Below are 15,171 nucleotides of genomic sequence, written 5' to 3'. Positions count from 1 at the left end.
AGGGAAAATCTCAGGGAGGTTCCACCACTGCCCCGTCAAACTCCGTAGTTATTAACCTACCACCCCAATCCACCCCATTGGTGGTTATCCTTGGGAATGTCCCGCCACTTTCTTGGGGTACTAATGAGGTTTTTACCCAGCTCAAGAATAAGGTCACCCATTGGCTTTCCACCAACACCTCCATAGGTCCAGCAGTGGACCGAAAGAATATAATGGTGCGTCATGTGGGATGGGTGGGTAATTCTAGAAAAACAGGGGGGGGGCGACTGTATAATTGTGAAATTTAATGATAGAATGATCGTCGAGAGAATCTTCAGAGAGGTCCGAGCTGGTGTGGATAATAGGGATTCAGGTATTCAGATCCTCCCTTTATTTATTTTTTATCAACCTGAGCCTTTGAGAAGTATCAATTTAAATTCTTTAAGTAAATGGCAGCCACTTGATACTGTTGTAGGCCAGGGATCTAGTCAATTGATCACCCCCGTAGTGAGACATAGCATCTTGGGGGACCGCTATTTTTCACCTATCCCGCAAGGGACAAACAGATTTGCAGTACTCTCGAGGTTGGAGGACTGCGACTGACTGAATGAATATTTAGAATTTAATGCGCCACTTATGGAACCACTGGTGTCCCCCAACTCTCCCATCGAAGCGCTGGTCCTCTCATGCAGATGTTGCGCCGGGCACACATCTCCGACTTAACAGAGGTCTTATCTACTGCTCTACCGGGGGGACTCTATAGAGCAAGGAAGTTTCAGGATCCAAAGTGGGCGCTGTTTATTAGGCAATTCCCTGTGATTTGCTTATAAGAGACATGGATGGTGGACTGCAACTTATTTTTAGAGTGTTATAAAGCCTTCTTTGTCCCGGCCTCCCGATCATCTAGTGGCAGAGCTAAGGGTGGTTTGGTTATTTATATAGCACTAGCCTTGAATTGCAGGATCAAGGTACTTCCCTTCACCCATACTGACCTCCAAGCTGTCATTTTAAAGCGAGGAAATGTGAGTTTGTGCCTGATTAATTTTTATAATGCAGTGAATACTTCTGGGGTTTGTAAGATTGCCCAGTTGGGCAACTTTGTCAGCCAGCACTGCAGACATGTCACCCATGGCCTTATGCTAGCAGGGGATTTTAATATGCACCCGTATGGCGATCCTGCGACTACTAATATGGGAGAAATGGGCTGTGCTAGGATGCGGGACTCCATTTTGAGCACTCAGCTCAGGGCGATGTACTTAATAATTTACTTAATGAATTTGATTTGATCTCTTCTATGTCTTTTGTCGCTGATTCCAGTAAACAGCCTGGTCCATCATTTAAAGGTCGTAACGGTGGGACCTTTATAGACCATGTTTTAATCTTGGCTGGCTTTCCATCTATCCTTCTGGGATTTGGAATCTTAGAAAGGATTTTCAGTGATCACAACCCTGTTTGTGTACACCTGGGTGGTGGTTTGTTGAAAACGCAGGCAAAGATTGTAACTTCCAGTGTGACGAGACTTACAGATTGGAGGCGTCGCCTCAAGTGGTCCCAGGTGAACCCGGATCTATTTTATGCTAATGTACATGAACTATGTGCTTTAGAATTAACATCATGTGTGTCCCCCGATTCCCTCCCTGTGGATGTTCTTAAAGCTTTCTAGGGGATTGTATCAAAGGTGGGGGCATTATTAACTGTCCCCGCTCCAAGTTCATCATTCAGGGACCCCAAATGGTTTGACCCTGCATGCTCTAAAGCTGCCAGAGAGTTAAAGGCAGCTTTAAAAGCTAGTCCAAGTGATCAATCGCGGATCCGGTTCCTTCGCCTTACTTATAAAAAGGGCTTGGCAATACACAAAGCTGAATTAAAGGATGCAACTTGGAGAGAACTTCTAGACCCAAGTACACTAGGTAACAGCGCAAGATTTTGGGGATTAATCAATTGACCCTTGTTTGAGAGGGAGGGGGTGGATGATATTGGCACTAATATCACTGAAGATGAATGGGTGTCACACTTTGGATCCATATTTAAGAGTACCACAACCCAGACATATCTTTAAGCGGGAGGACACAATGAAGCCATGGTCCAATTTACGTTGACTGAGGTAGAGAAAGGCATCTCAGGGCTTGCATGCAACAAGGCACCAGGCCCTGATGGTATGCCTCCGGACCCTTTTCAAATCAAACCCATCTCTCGTGGGCCCCAGTCCTTGCGGCCGTGCTTAATGCGGCAGCACGGTCTGGTTGCCCAGAGTCATGGGGTACCTTAACAATTGTCCCGGTATTCAAGAAGGGAGATCTTAATAGTACTACCTGTTACAGACCGGTCTCCCTTATTGATTCCATGGTTAAGGTCGTGGGTGGAGTAGTGCTGAATAGATTGACAGCCTGGGCAGATGGTAACAGGATTATCTATGATATCCAATATGGTTTTCGTCCAGGGCACTCCACCTTAGCACAATGCCTTAACCTGTACATGATTCTCGGGAAGTACACCGTTGCCCGCAAGGGCACTATCTACATGGCGTTCATGGATCTTTCCTCCGCTTTTGACTGTGTCAACCGGGGGAAATGATGGCAGTCCATGAGCGCCATGGGGGTGGAGGCCACCTTGGTCAACTTCCTGAGGGACCTGCACAGGGATACAAAGGCAAACATAAGATTTTCCAAGCTCCTTAGGGCTTCAAGGAAATTTAATGTTGAAAGGGAGTAAGGCAGGTTTGTATTTTGGCCCCATTTCTTTTTAATTTGTACATTAATGAGTTGGACTAGACCCTGGTGGAAACTGGGGCCGATTTTCCCTATGTTGGGCGCAGGGGTCTGCCCGTCTTGCTTTACGCGGACGATTCGGTCCTCTTGGCCAGAACTGCAAGAGGTCTGCAGTTTTTACTAAATACCTTCCGTAGCTTCATGGCCGATCGGGACCTAGCCATAAACAACACTAAATCTTATATAATGCAGGTTGGGTCACGCCCCAAGAGGCAGTACTCTTTTGTGGAGAATGATGTGAAAGTTCCCATAGCTACAACCTTCTCTTACCTGGGCGTCCTTTTCAATGACCATTTAAATTGGGGCGCTTTAGTTCAGAGAAAAAGAGGGGAGATCATAGGTACTGCTATTTTTAACTTTGCAGGAAAAATGGGTAAGCGCACAGTTGCAGCAATGTTGAAGATATATCAGGCGAAAAGCATCGCAATCGGTAGCTATGTCAGTGAGTTATGGGGATATGTAGCATCCGAGGGTATCCAGGTGGCAGAGAATAATTTTTTTAAACAGCTCCTGGGAGTACCCAAAGGAACCTCAAACCTAGCAGTACACGAAGAAACTGAGTTACCTTTTATTGGTGACATCCTAGCAATGCGTCCCCTGCTTTTCTGGCTCAAGTGCTGGTTAAATAAAGATTTAGATCTTAACCACCAGTTACTGAAAGAAGTTCTGTGCCTAGCCCACATGCTTAACATCACATGGTTAAAATATTTAAAAGGTTGTTTTATGGAGCTGGGGCGTCTGGACCTTTTTTTAAGACCTGACTCGATTACTGCCGCGGATGTAGAGTTTGTGAAAAAGTCTTTTATCCAACTTAAAAAACTTAATAGAGATGGGGTAGATTTGGCTAAACCCAGCGTCTGTAAATTTGTGATACTTAAAACTACGCCATTAATGGAGCCATATCTTTCGTGGCCCATTTCGGCCCATGAGCGGTTTTTATTAACCAGGTTTTGGATGGATTATTTACACCTTTTACTTGCTGTTCCGAAGGGAAGCCATAGAGACCAGGTGCTACCTTCTTGTGGCTACGACGGTGTGTCTCCCCAGTACTTGGTGCACTATATGGGGCATATTATCAAGGGGGTTTATCTCTGCTTTTTTGGCTTTAAAAGCCAAGAAAGCGGAGATAAAATTATCTCCCTATTACCTAGCTGTCTCTAACACCAGTTAGCGACAGCTAGTAGGAGATAGCGACCATCTTGGGCCCCACTTTGCATGTCAGTGATATTTATCACTAATGACATGCAAAGTGGGCGTGCCAAGATGTTAGCGACTGGAAACAGTCGCTAACATCGCTATCTCCTATTACCAAGCGCGAATATCTCCAAAAGCTAACACCTGCCCTGAGCAGTTCTTAGCCATGTTATCCAATGGGAGGTGGATAACATGGCTAAGAGCATTAGCTCGGTAATGCATGAATATCGCTGACTTTTCAGCGATATTCATGCATTGCGGCCGTTTTTTATCGCATTTGCGATAAACCTTGGTAATACCAAGGTTTATCTGCGATAAAAATCGCCGCAGCTTTGCGGTAAAATATTGTCTCCAAACAAGCAATAGCGATAATTATCGCTATTGCTTGGTAATATGCCCCTATGTTTTTTTGTTGCCTCTATGATGCCCCCCGGAGGCCTTTTTAATGCCCCTTTCAAAAAAGCTGAATTTGACTAAGGTCCGCCCGGCCCTTTGTTTTTTGCAAATGTTGAAGCCAGAATGCACTTTATTTGTGCCTGGATATTTGAAATCTGCATTGAAAATTAGAAACTGCATGGAGAACTAATAGATCCCTAAACTGTAGTTGTCATCTCATCAGTCTCCCATTAAGAGTTTATGTGTATTTTATGGGTGATTGTTTTATTTATATCTTTTCACTTATTTTCACTGGAATGCATTTTTTACATAAAGTGACTGTGAATACTGTATGTGTTTTGAAAGATCTATCAAATTTTAATGGCTGTAATGTTGCTTTTATGGTTTTTCGATTTGCAAAACTGAATAAAGTATTTTGAATGAATAGCATTTTATTTGTAAAATAAATTGAGGTTGTACGCGTTCCGTTTGCAACCCAAACCTTTGTTAGAATACTAACGGGCATTCGGGCAGATCTTTGGAGAGTAAATCAATATGCACTTCGCAGTAGGGCGCAGGCTCTGCCTACCAGTGCTGTAAACTGGGAATTGTATTGGAAGCTGAGGGAGTGGGGTGATGAACACCCCACAATCTCTCATAGAGTGATTCAGGTGCCCCTAGTGAGTGCTAAATGTTTGGAAGTTATCTCAACTAACTAGAATATTTCTTGGGTCAGATCCTAAGTGAACGAGCCAGGCAAAGCCAACACCAAGAACATAATCCTTGGCACAGTAGCATGTGATTGCTAAACTAATAGGGTGTTTTGCACAACTGTCAATCTATTTGGGCTTAATAAATGTGATCACAAGCCCTCTGCAGTTTTTCCAACCACGCTAAAGTATAAAATTCAATTTTGCTTAGTTGATGTTTCAAGTGGCTGTCGATGTCAGGGAAGGTAGAAGTCATCTGCTTTTACAGATAGATGTCACGTCACCATATTCGATGGAAAGATGATACACAATAGGGGGCAGATTTACACGAAACTGACGCATCTGTAGAGAGGCGTCAGTTGCCCTGAGCCAGCCTGTGATACCCTTGCGCCACCATGGATGTGCCGTATTTACAATATGGCGCACCGTGGCGCAAGTACTGACAGATGCGTCAGAAATTCTGATGCGTCTGCTGGCCCAAAAGTCACGCATTGCTGGAGTTGTGTCGCAAGCATGACGCAACTCCAGCAATGCATGTTGAGGCCTATGCTTATTGTACAGTGTCGCTCCTTACGCCTGCTTCAAGCAGGCATAAGGTTTTGATGCAGTGGCGTCCTAGAAGTGGCACAGTGAAATCTTGAAGAGTTCCCTGAGTGACTTTTACAAGACATTCCTGTGTGGGAACGCCCACCTTGCATAAATTATACGTGCCACAGATATATTGTGACGCAGAGCTTTACAACGTGACGCAGCTCCCTAGATGCATCACGTTGTAAATTGGCCGCATTGTTTAAGCTGCCCTACGTCACAAAAGTGACGCAACAGCAGCGCAAACGTGTCGCAAGGGGCTTGTAAATCTGCCCCTTGTTTTGTATATTTGAAAAAAGATTCATTCAAGCACCATTGGTTTAGTGACTTTCCAATATTACAACCATGTTGTATTACCCACACCCTAGAAAAAAATATTATCCATTTACTTCTGTTCAGTTCGAAAGCTTAATTCTGGTGCACATAATACTGCACGTAAAACATACCATCAAAGATCCTACAATATGTATATATATCTTTAAAAAAATCTGAAAAAAGTCATCACATCTAAGGACGATAAGTCCTAATAAAATGTATTTGTAATCAAATGTAACTTGTAAAACCGAATGCTATATGAGTGGTCATTTGTGTTGTTTATAATGGTTTTATTGTTTTTCAGCAAAATGCTTGCTGAAATCTTTTGTGTTGGACATTTAGTCTATGAAATGATGCGTCTCAAGCGAGTGCTCCTTTAATTAGAAAACAATAGCAGTCAGTTGAAACAGGTCACATTGCTGCTGGTCCTATGTGTATGTGTGTGGTTTGGGTTGCACTTGGGTACCGAGGTGTACACTTTACAGAAACAGAATCGTTGGCAATCAAAGAGCAGGTTCATCAAGGATATCATCTGCACCTTGTGATTGGCTTCTTTTAAGACAAATTAGCAGCTTCTCGCTCACAACGTCTGTTTTCTTGTGCTCACTTGATAGCAATGTTGGAAACACTGCTGTGCGAGATATATATTTTGTTAAAATAGTGGAAAGTGCTGGTTTCAAATGAAGCAGTGTACACTGCCTGATGCTATATTCGATTTGCATTACTCAGTTTTTCCTCATACATTTATACCAACGTTTATTAATTAAAACCGATGGACCCACAGCCAATTATCCGACTCGTGTTTCACCCTGGGGACAGCTCGAAAACAAGCATAAGTTAAGTAAATTGATCACAGTTGTAAATTGGATACTTGTATCAAGGCAAATACGTCACAAGCCTTATTTGTCATAAGAGCTTGTTGACGATATTTAATGAGTTATTACTTGATGACTAAAGCCGGCATGTAGATTTATAATTTCTAGCCTGGAAGAAGTACCCCCCCCTCTCTCTCTCTGTATGTTTCTCTCACTCTCTCTTTCTCTCTTTCTCTGTCTAATGCATGTACAAGCACCTTTAAGGGGGTCTAATATTCAGTGATGCTTATTAGAATTTTGATTGCTCCACAGCAAGGGTACGGGCAAACAATTTCCCACGGGGCCAAAAAGATCAGTCTGTGGTGTGACTGATGGCTGCATTGATGTTAGCAGGGTGGAGGGCAGGAGTGTAGGAAGCGTAAGGGTGGTGTAGGGGAGTGACGCAAGTACATCTGGTGCAGTCGTGGATTGCACAGGTAATGCTGTGGGGCGCGAAGCGAGGCGGGGCAGGGCCAGGATGGGTTGGGGGTAGTGGAGTGTGACATACGATGGGAAAGTGGAGAGTAAAGAAATAAATAAATAAAAGCACTTACTTTGCGCTCGCAGCATCGCGAGTTGGCGATGGAAGTTCAGGTAGGGGTTAATGTAGGTGTGTCCTTGGTTTGGTAGAGTCTTGTGTGCATGGGGCAGCAGCTTGAATTAGAATGTCTTCTGTACGGGGAGTCAGCGGAGAGTTTCCTGAGGTAGGGTGTGATGTGGGTTCATCGGGGAAGACCGAGGATGAGTCTGGCTGTGGCATTCTGTATGGTCTGAAGTCTCTGTAGAAGATGTGAGGCGATTCCTACATAGAGGGTATTGCCGTAGTCCAGTTAGCTGTTGATGAGGGCTTGGGTGCGTCTCGTCTGCAGGGGTAGCCCCTTAAAGATCTTACATAGAATGTGTAGAGTGAGGAAGCAGGTGGCAGAGACAGTGTGATCTGTGATTTCATGGTTAGCTTGTTGTCAATTGCGATTCTAATGTTTCTAGCATGGCTGGAAGGAGTGGGTGCGGGTCTTAGGTCTGATGGCCACCAAGAGTCATTCCATGTGCTGCTGCTGTTGCCAAACATCAGTACTTCCATCTTGTCTGTGTTCAGCTGGAGGCAGTTGTTCCTCATCAAGACAGCGACATTTGTCACACATCTGTGGAAGTTGGTTCTGGTGGTGGTGGGGTTATAGATGAGTGAGAGGATGAGTTGGGTGTCGTCTGCATAGGAAATTATGTTGAGAATGTGGGATCTGACAATATTGGCCAGTAAGGTCATATATGCATTGGAGAGTGTGGGCTGAGGGATGAGCCCTTGAGGACACAGCAGGTGATCTCCTTGGTTTCAGAGGTTAAAGGAGGGAGGTGGATCCTCTGGGTTCTTTTGGGGAGGAAGGAGGTGATCCATCTGAGCACGTCCATTTGGATGCCAATGTGGTGGAGTCTTTCGATCAGTGTATGGTGGGATACGGTGTTGAAGTCTGCCAAGGGGTGAGGGGGGATAAAGGCTTCTGTTTCTCCATGCCCAAGGAGTGTACAGGTGTAGTTGGTGGCTGCATTCAGGGCGGTTGAGGTGCTGTGATTGCTGCAGAAGCTGGAGTGGGAGGCATTGAGTAGCTGGTTCTGCTCCAAGTGTGTCATGAGTTGATTCTTGATTATCTTTTCCAGTACCTTCACTGGAAATGGGAGCAGGGAGATTGTTTGGTAGTTTTTAGGTTTCGCCTATTATCATTCGCTTGCGAATGTAATAGGCGAAAATTCAAGGGCTTGATCCGACTCGTGAAACCACTGGCGTTTCTTCACAGTGCATGTGAGTCAGTCACCACGTGACCACACAAGCACGCGCATCTCCCTCCCCACATCAAAGGCATCAGCTCCCTCCCACAGGCTTCCCCCGCTCGGCCGGCCTCTGCAAAGTTCTCCTCCCCTAATTAATCACTTCACGTTTCACGGCCGCAGGCCATGACTCGACAGTCCTGTCGTGCTTTAACTCCCTCCCCCTCCCTCACCAAAGAGCACGTATTTGTATTCTTTATTAGGGCTCGTCCTTTCCTATTACGTAACATAACGTTTGTGCTGTGTGAAACGGGGTGGCAAAACATGACGCCAGTGAATGTTTGTGTGAAAACAAACTGTTAAATTCGGTAGGGAGTACCTAGCGTCCCTCATATTTCCATCCAGTCTTCTCTTCCCACTCACCGTCGCTTCTCCTAGTCGAACGTAACCTCCCTACGGGCTGCAATCTTCACCCTGCGTTTCCCTATGCTTAATTTGCGAAGAACAGGAAGCGGAAATGAAGACACTGGACCCGGTGGAGAATAGTGAACATAGAGAAAGGGCAGGCTATGGAGAAAGAAAATGAAGTTCCAGCGTAACTTGTTTGTCAAGGTGCCATTACAAAATGATCGGATATCCGAAGGTGCGGGTATTTTCATGCCTGCTGGGTGAGCGCCCTTTGCACAAATCAATGCTGAACCTCCCCAACGTGATCACTGCCATACATGAACTGAGCGCCAATCCACAATATATGCTTCATTATGGAGAAAGCTTTCAGAATAGGCCAAATAAAGACACAGTAATTATGTTATCTGTGCGAGTTGCTGGCTTTGCTATCACCATAAAAATTCAGCCAGCATGAGAACACCATCTTCTGACCTCGCTGATAAAGGTCAGAATGCAATATTGAATAATAAATGAGACCTCGTGACCTAAATCTGGCAGGGTCAGTGCAGCGCTCTCCCCAGCTGCTGGAGGGAGATACGTCCAGGCAGGAAGCTCAGCTAATGAGCTTCCGTAATAAAGACTTTAGCAAGCTGGGATATTTACGTAAGGCTTACAGTAGTTCAGCGAGTATGACGTGTGCTGTGCTCTTTAGTGCTGTGTCAGTAGGGAGTACTTTAACTGCTCAACAGCATGCTTGTATTTAAGTTCATATATAATACCATATTATGCCAAGCACTTCAGATCACGTGTGTCGCTTCTATGAGCTGTATATGGCAAGTGTTACGATTTTCCACTTCCGTGCACCTAACCAGGATGAACGCTGGGTTTGCGTTAAAGACATTCCTACTCTTGATCAGCAGATTAGAGTAGACGTCAGCAGAGAGCGTTAAATGAGTGAGCCATCTTGCCTATTTCCAAACACAACCAATATCTTTTTGCACTCCTTGTCATTCATGGAGTATTTATATAACCTTTGCACGTAGCAGGATTTTTTTTGTAAGCAGTCGTGATTCCTACAATACAACAACACTCTTATATTTTCAGTAATGAAACAGACCTATACAGCACCCGCAGCTTACCAGAGAACAGGCTGCCGCTCATTAAGGCGCGCGATCATCCATGGTTAGCATGCACTTTGACATACATCATTTACAAAGATTTAATGCGGGGGTGAGAAATTGTATTTTTGATTAGTCAGTCAAAGCTAAGCGTCCTGTTTACCTATCATTGTCTAAAGGTCATTATCGTTCTGTCTGATTACAGAAATCGTTAATGAGAACAGCTAATGGCAAATTGTGCTCACAAGCAATCACAATTCAGTCGGTTGTATTCGAATCATGTGGTGGAATACATGTCCGAGCAGAGCGCGAGGCCTGCCCCTGTCACGCGCCCATTCTTCCTACTGGCTCTCGCCCTCCTCCTGGCTGACCTCTTTTAGCTCTCCTGCTGACCCATACCTCCCCCCATGCCCCTCTAACACTGCTAAATGCGGTAAGAGAGGCTACTGAACCCTACTCCGAGACGTCAGGCCACATCACTGCCTCAGCGAGGACGAGCAGTGTTAGGACAGAGCGTGCAGATCACACGAAGCGTCTGCAAGCCACGCTTGAAATACAAGCGGCATGCATAAGCAGAACCCGGTAAGGTGCACCACCTGTAAAAAAACAAGCACTGGCGTTGCCAATAGGTTTCGCATTTGGAAAGTTGGAGCTATTGGTTTTGTAAATGACATTTTATAATTATATATTGTTATTGACAATGCCAATAACGATATATAAATATAAAATGTCATTTACAAAACCAATAGCTCCAACTTTCCAAATGCGAAACCTATTGGCAACGCCAGTGCTTGTTGAGTTTGCTGGGGTTGTTGAACAGTTTTTTGAATAGTAGTTTGACTTTGGCATGTTTCCAAGTGTCGAGAAATGTTGCAATGGTGATAGAGGTGTTGAGTAAGGTGGTGATTTCCTGGAATATCCTTCGGTTTCTGAGGTTGAAGATGTGGTGCAGGCAGGCATGGGTCTATGGTACCTCCTGAGTGGATGTTTTTCATGGTGGAGGTGGTGTCCTGGGTGGAGATGGTCAGTGTATGGTTTGTGTCAGTTACATTGGTGGCATATCTGTTGAGGAAGTCCGTAGGTGTGGGTTGGGGTTTGGTGTTCCTGTATATGGTAGTGATCTTGTCATGGAAGAAGTGGGAGAGGTTGTCGCACAGCTCCTGTGAGGGTATGATATTGTTTTTACTGGCAGCCGGGTTGGAGAATTCCTTAACCTTGTTGAAAAGTTCCTTGGTGTTATTGGCAATAGGTTAGATGCATGCAGCAAGGGCTGTCTTCTTTGATGCCCTCAGCAGGCGGTGGTAGAGGTTCATGGAGGTCTTGTAGGTCACCTGGTCAGAGGTGTCCTTGTTGGTGTGCCATCTCCTCTCCAGCTGTCTCGTTTTGCTGTCCTGTGTTCTTGGGTGTACCAGCTGGTCTTTTGGAGGATTTTCTCTGGATGTTGCTCTTGATGAACAATGCTGTATGTGCAATTGGTAATCCAGGTTTTAATTTTTTTCCTCCTTGTTTGGAGGTTGGTGGCAGCAGCAGGATGGGAGTTGTTGAGGGCATTCACCCAGCTGGCCTCTGAGATTTTGTTCGACCTCTAGTGCGTGGCATTGGCCATTTTCGGGCGGCATTGTGGGATCTAGAGAGGCTGAAGTGGATGAGGGATTGATTGGTCTATGTGAGAAGTGTGACATGGCTGTATTTGAGGTGGTTGCTGGAGGTGAAAATTGAGTCCAACTTTTGTCCTGCAGTGTGTATAGGGTTGCAGATGATCTGGGGCAATCTGAGGCTGCTCATACTATCGAGGGGGTATACGGGGTTTTTGACGTTGGGGTTGTCGATGTGGAGATATAAGTTGCTGAGGAAGATGTAGTCCTTGGAGTCTAAGGCTAGGGGTGCAATGAAGCCTCTAAAGGTGTTGCGGAAGCTGGAGCGCGGGCCTGGGGGTCAGTATGCGAGGGGGTCTTTGATGGTTGTCTTGTCGTCTGTGTGAAGCTTAAAGTTGAGATGTTCCATGGGTGTGGTGGTATTGTTGTAGGTACAAAGCATAGTCCCTTTGTAGGTGATGGCTGTTCGTCCTCCCGGCTTATTGGTGTGGTCCTGGTGAGTGATTTTATATCAGTCGGGGATCGCTGTGGCAATGTACCCTGTGGCGTCTGACCCTCGTACTGGACCCCGTGGACCCCCCGTGGACGGGGTCCGGTACGAGGGTCAGACGTTAGGTGCCAAGCGGGTGCTAGGCGTCGTGAGCGGTGTGCCAATTTCGCCTCCACCCCCCTCCCGAGACCCATGGGGTGTGGATCATTTCTTTCACAAGTGCAACCAGTCCCTCTGAAGTAGAGGTAAACTACCCTGACAAACCTTTTTTACACTTTTTTCACAAAGTTTTAAAAACACTTCTAAACTTTTCACTTTCACGTCCTCTGGTCAGGGTGGGCCTTAGCGCGCCCATACCGCCGAGGTACACCTTCAATGGTCCTGACGAATGGCAAGTTAATTACACACTAATGGCAGAAACATGTTGACCCCACCATTTTTAAGGAAATAGCCAAACTATTTATTTGACATAGTTTCCTACACATTGATTTTAATATGTCTGATTGGTCATTTAATAAAAACATTTGTTGATAGACACATTCTATGACATTTTTAACCATATCACTAATCACCCTTCACAAAACACAAAAACAGCTCCGCAGTAACCTGGCGTCGCAGCACACCGGGGAGGCATTCGGTCTCTCCCGGTGGGCCCCTATTATGAAGCATGTCGCCAACCAGGTTGGTGAGTGAGGGGCTTCTATACAAATCCAATGTGATTTCTATCTGAATCCAATGTGATTGAGGTACTTCTAATACAGACTTTAAGGTACTAGTTGACCCCTTTTCCATGCTCCTTTCCACAAAAGTTACACTCTTTCATTGTTTATTTCTAGAATCATCAGAGACATCATATATGAAAATTAATAGCCAGAGAAGTAAATGAAGAGTGTTCATCAAGAAAATAAATAATCACAACTCACTATAGAGTATGAGGGTTCCTGGTTGAATATATCAAAAATTCTTATAAGGACTCTAATGTCATGGAAGTACCCCAATTCACCTAATAAATGTGAGCAGAAGTAGAAAGAAACCGTCAAGGAACCGACCTAGGCATACCTATCAAACTTATAAAATCATCTCAAAGTACTGTAAAAAATAAGCTTTATAGCTAGTTCGTCATCGGTGTAACTGTAGCAACAATAGTGACCTCGAAGTCCAATTGTCATATCCTTCTTATCCAACATGTTGAGTCATTATATAAAAATCACAAATTCGACTAATCTAATATTAAATAGCACATACACAATCCATGCATTACGTGGTCCCCAAAATTAACTTTCCGACAAAATAAAGTTTCCAAACCTATGAAGTAACAAACCCCAACAATAAAACCACATCACCGAAACGTCCAAACTCACCTAGGACCGAGTGTTGTTCGACATGGAAGGCAGAAGTCAGTGTGTAACACAGGCGCCATATTGGTGAAACACCTAAGTACGGAGTTTCCACAAGTCAACAAAGAAGAGGGACAAAGCGTCCAGAGTGCACCGCAATTACAAACACACCCAGTTTTGCGCCATCTTGAACAAGCCAAGAAGGCTCATTTGTCAATAGGAAATAGTGAGCAACCCGTACCTATTGTTACATTCTCAATCTATATTAGCGATTATCATGATCAAAGTTAAATAAAATATAAATAAAAATTAACATATACAAATAAAGCAAAAATATTTAAACATTATTTTTAAATGGGAAACCTATCAAAGTTATTCCTAATTGCTGACTATAACATTCTAGCTATAAATGAGGGATAAGTTCAAAGGCATATACTATAAACGTGTATAAGCCTATTTATGTAAAGCTTGATGGACATATTCGCCTGAACCATTAATGACGAAAATAGATAGGGACTCCACATTTCTAGCCATGACTATTAATTAAAGTCACACCATAGTTCGCCACATCGAAATAGGAAACAGTAATAGGAAAGTAAAATATAGAAAGCCCATGTGCCAAGAATATAATAAATTAAGAAGAAGGGTATTAGACATGAAAAAAGATAAAATCACCCTCTTCCTGTTTAGTGTTATTAACCTAATTTCATGATTAAGTACACATAAAGTCCGGTAATGACAAAGTTCCATCATAGATGTTAACTGAATTGTATATACATGTTCATAATTCAGTAGACCTAACAAAATTAATAACCAACCATCGATATAATCACAAAATGTGGACTAATAATAGAACAACATTGAGATCACAGTGGTTCATTCATGCACCGAATAAGTCACATTAATCATCATAAGGAGGAACAGTGTGAGTATTAAAACAGGAAAAACCGAGAAGTATGAGAAATATAGTACAGTACAGAATTAGCAACCATTAGCAAGTTGAGCATTCCAAAAACAAGCATTAAGGAAACAAATATGTTTTCATGAGTGAAACCCAGACAGATACAATGAATGCTGTTTTGTGTTCATACTTAAAATTGGGTAAGATCAATTTAGGCAGTAGTATCATATTGTAAATTCTTCTTCAGAGATGTAAATTCACTGCATAAGTTCAGATGTTACGTACGGTTATACCTTAATTCTAACAGCCAAGAAAGTATTGTAGTTCATCATCAAAATTCAACCCCCTCTCAACTGCATGTACTCGTAAGATCCAGCGTGCCTCCAACTGGCGTAATCTTAATTCACGATTACCCCCTCTAACATCTCGGGGCATAGTTTCAATACCATGAAATGACATTGACAAATGTTCTGTCTGTGAACCACACTCAAGTGCATGTACTGCTAACGGATACCGAGTATCTCTGTTCTTCAGAGCCCTGAAATGTTCCGCCATATGATCTTTCAATCTCCTGATGGTGCTACCTATATACACTTGGTTGCAACTACAAATCACATCATATACCACCAAAGTGGTATTACAGTCAATGTGTGTCTCAATATGAAATGTCCTAGAACCATTATAGCTGAAATGTAGAATTCCATGTAATAACAATTTGCACATGCTGCAATTACCACATACACCATAGCAAATCCAAGAGAGGAAAAAGGGGCGGTAGGAAATGCAGACGAAAGGGTAC

The sequence above is a fragment of the Lissotriton helveticus genome, chromosome 1_1 (genome assembly GCF_964261635.1).
Source record: "Lissotriton helveticus chromosome 1_1, aLisHel1.1, whole genome shotgun sequence".
NCBI classification, from domain to species: domain Eukaryota; kingdom Metazoa; phylum Chordata; class Amphibia; order Caudata; family Salamandridae; genus Lissotriton; species Lissotriton helveticus.
The sequence above is the reverse complement of the archived record's forward strand: the minus strand, read 5'-3'. Positions refer to the sequence as shown.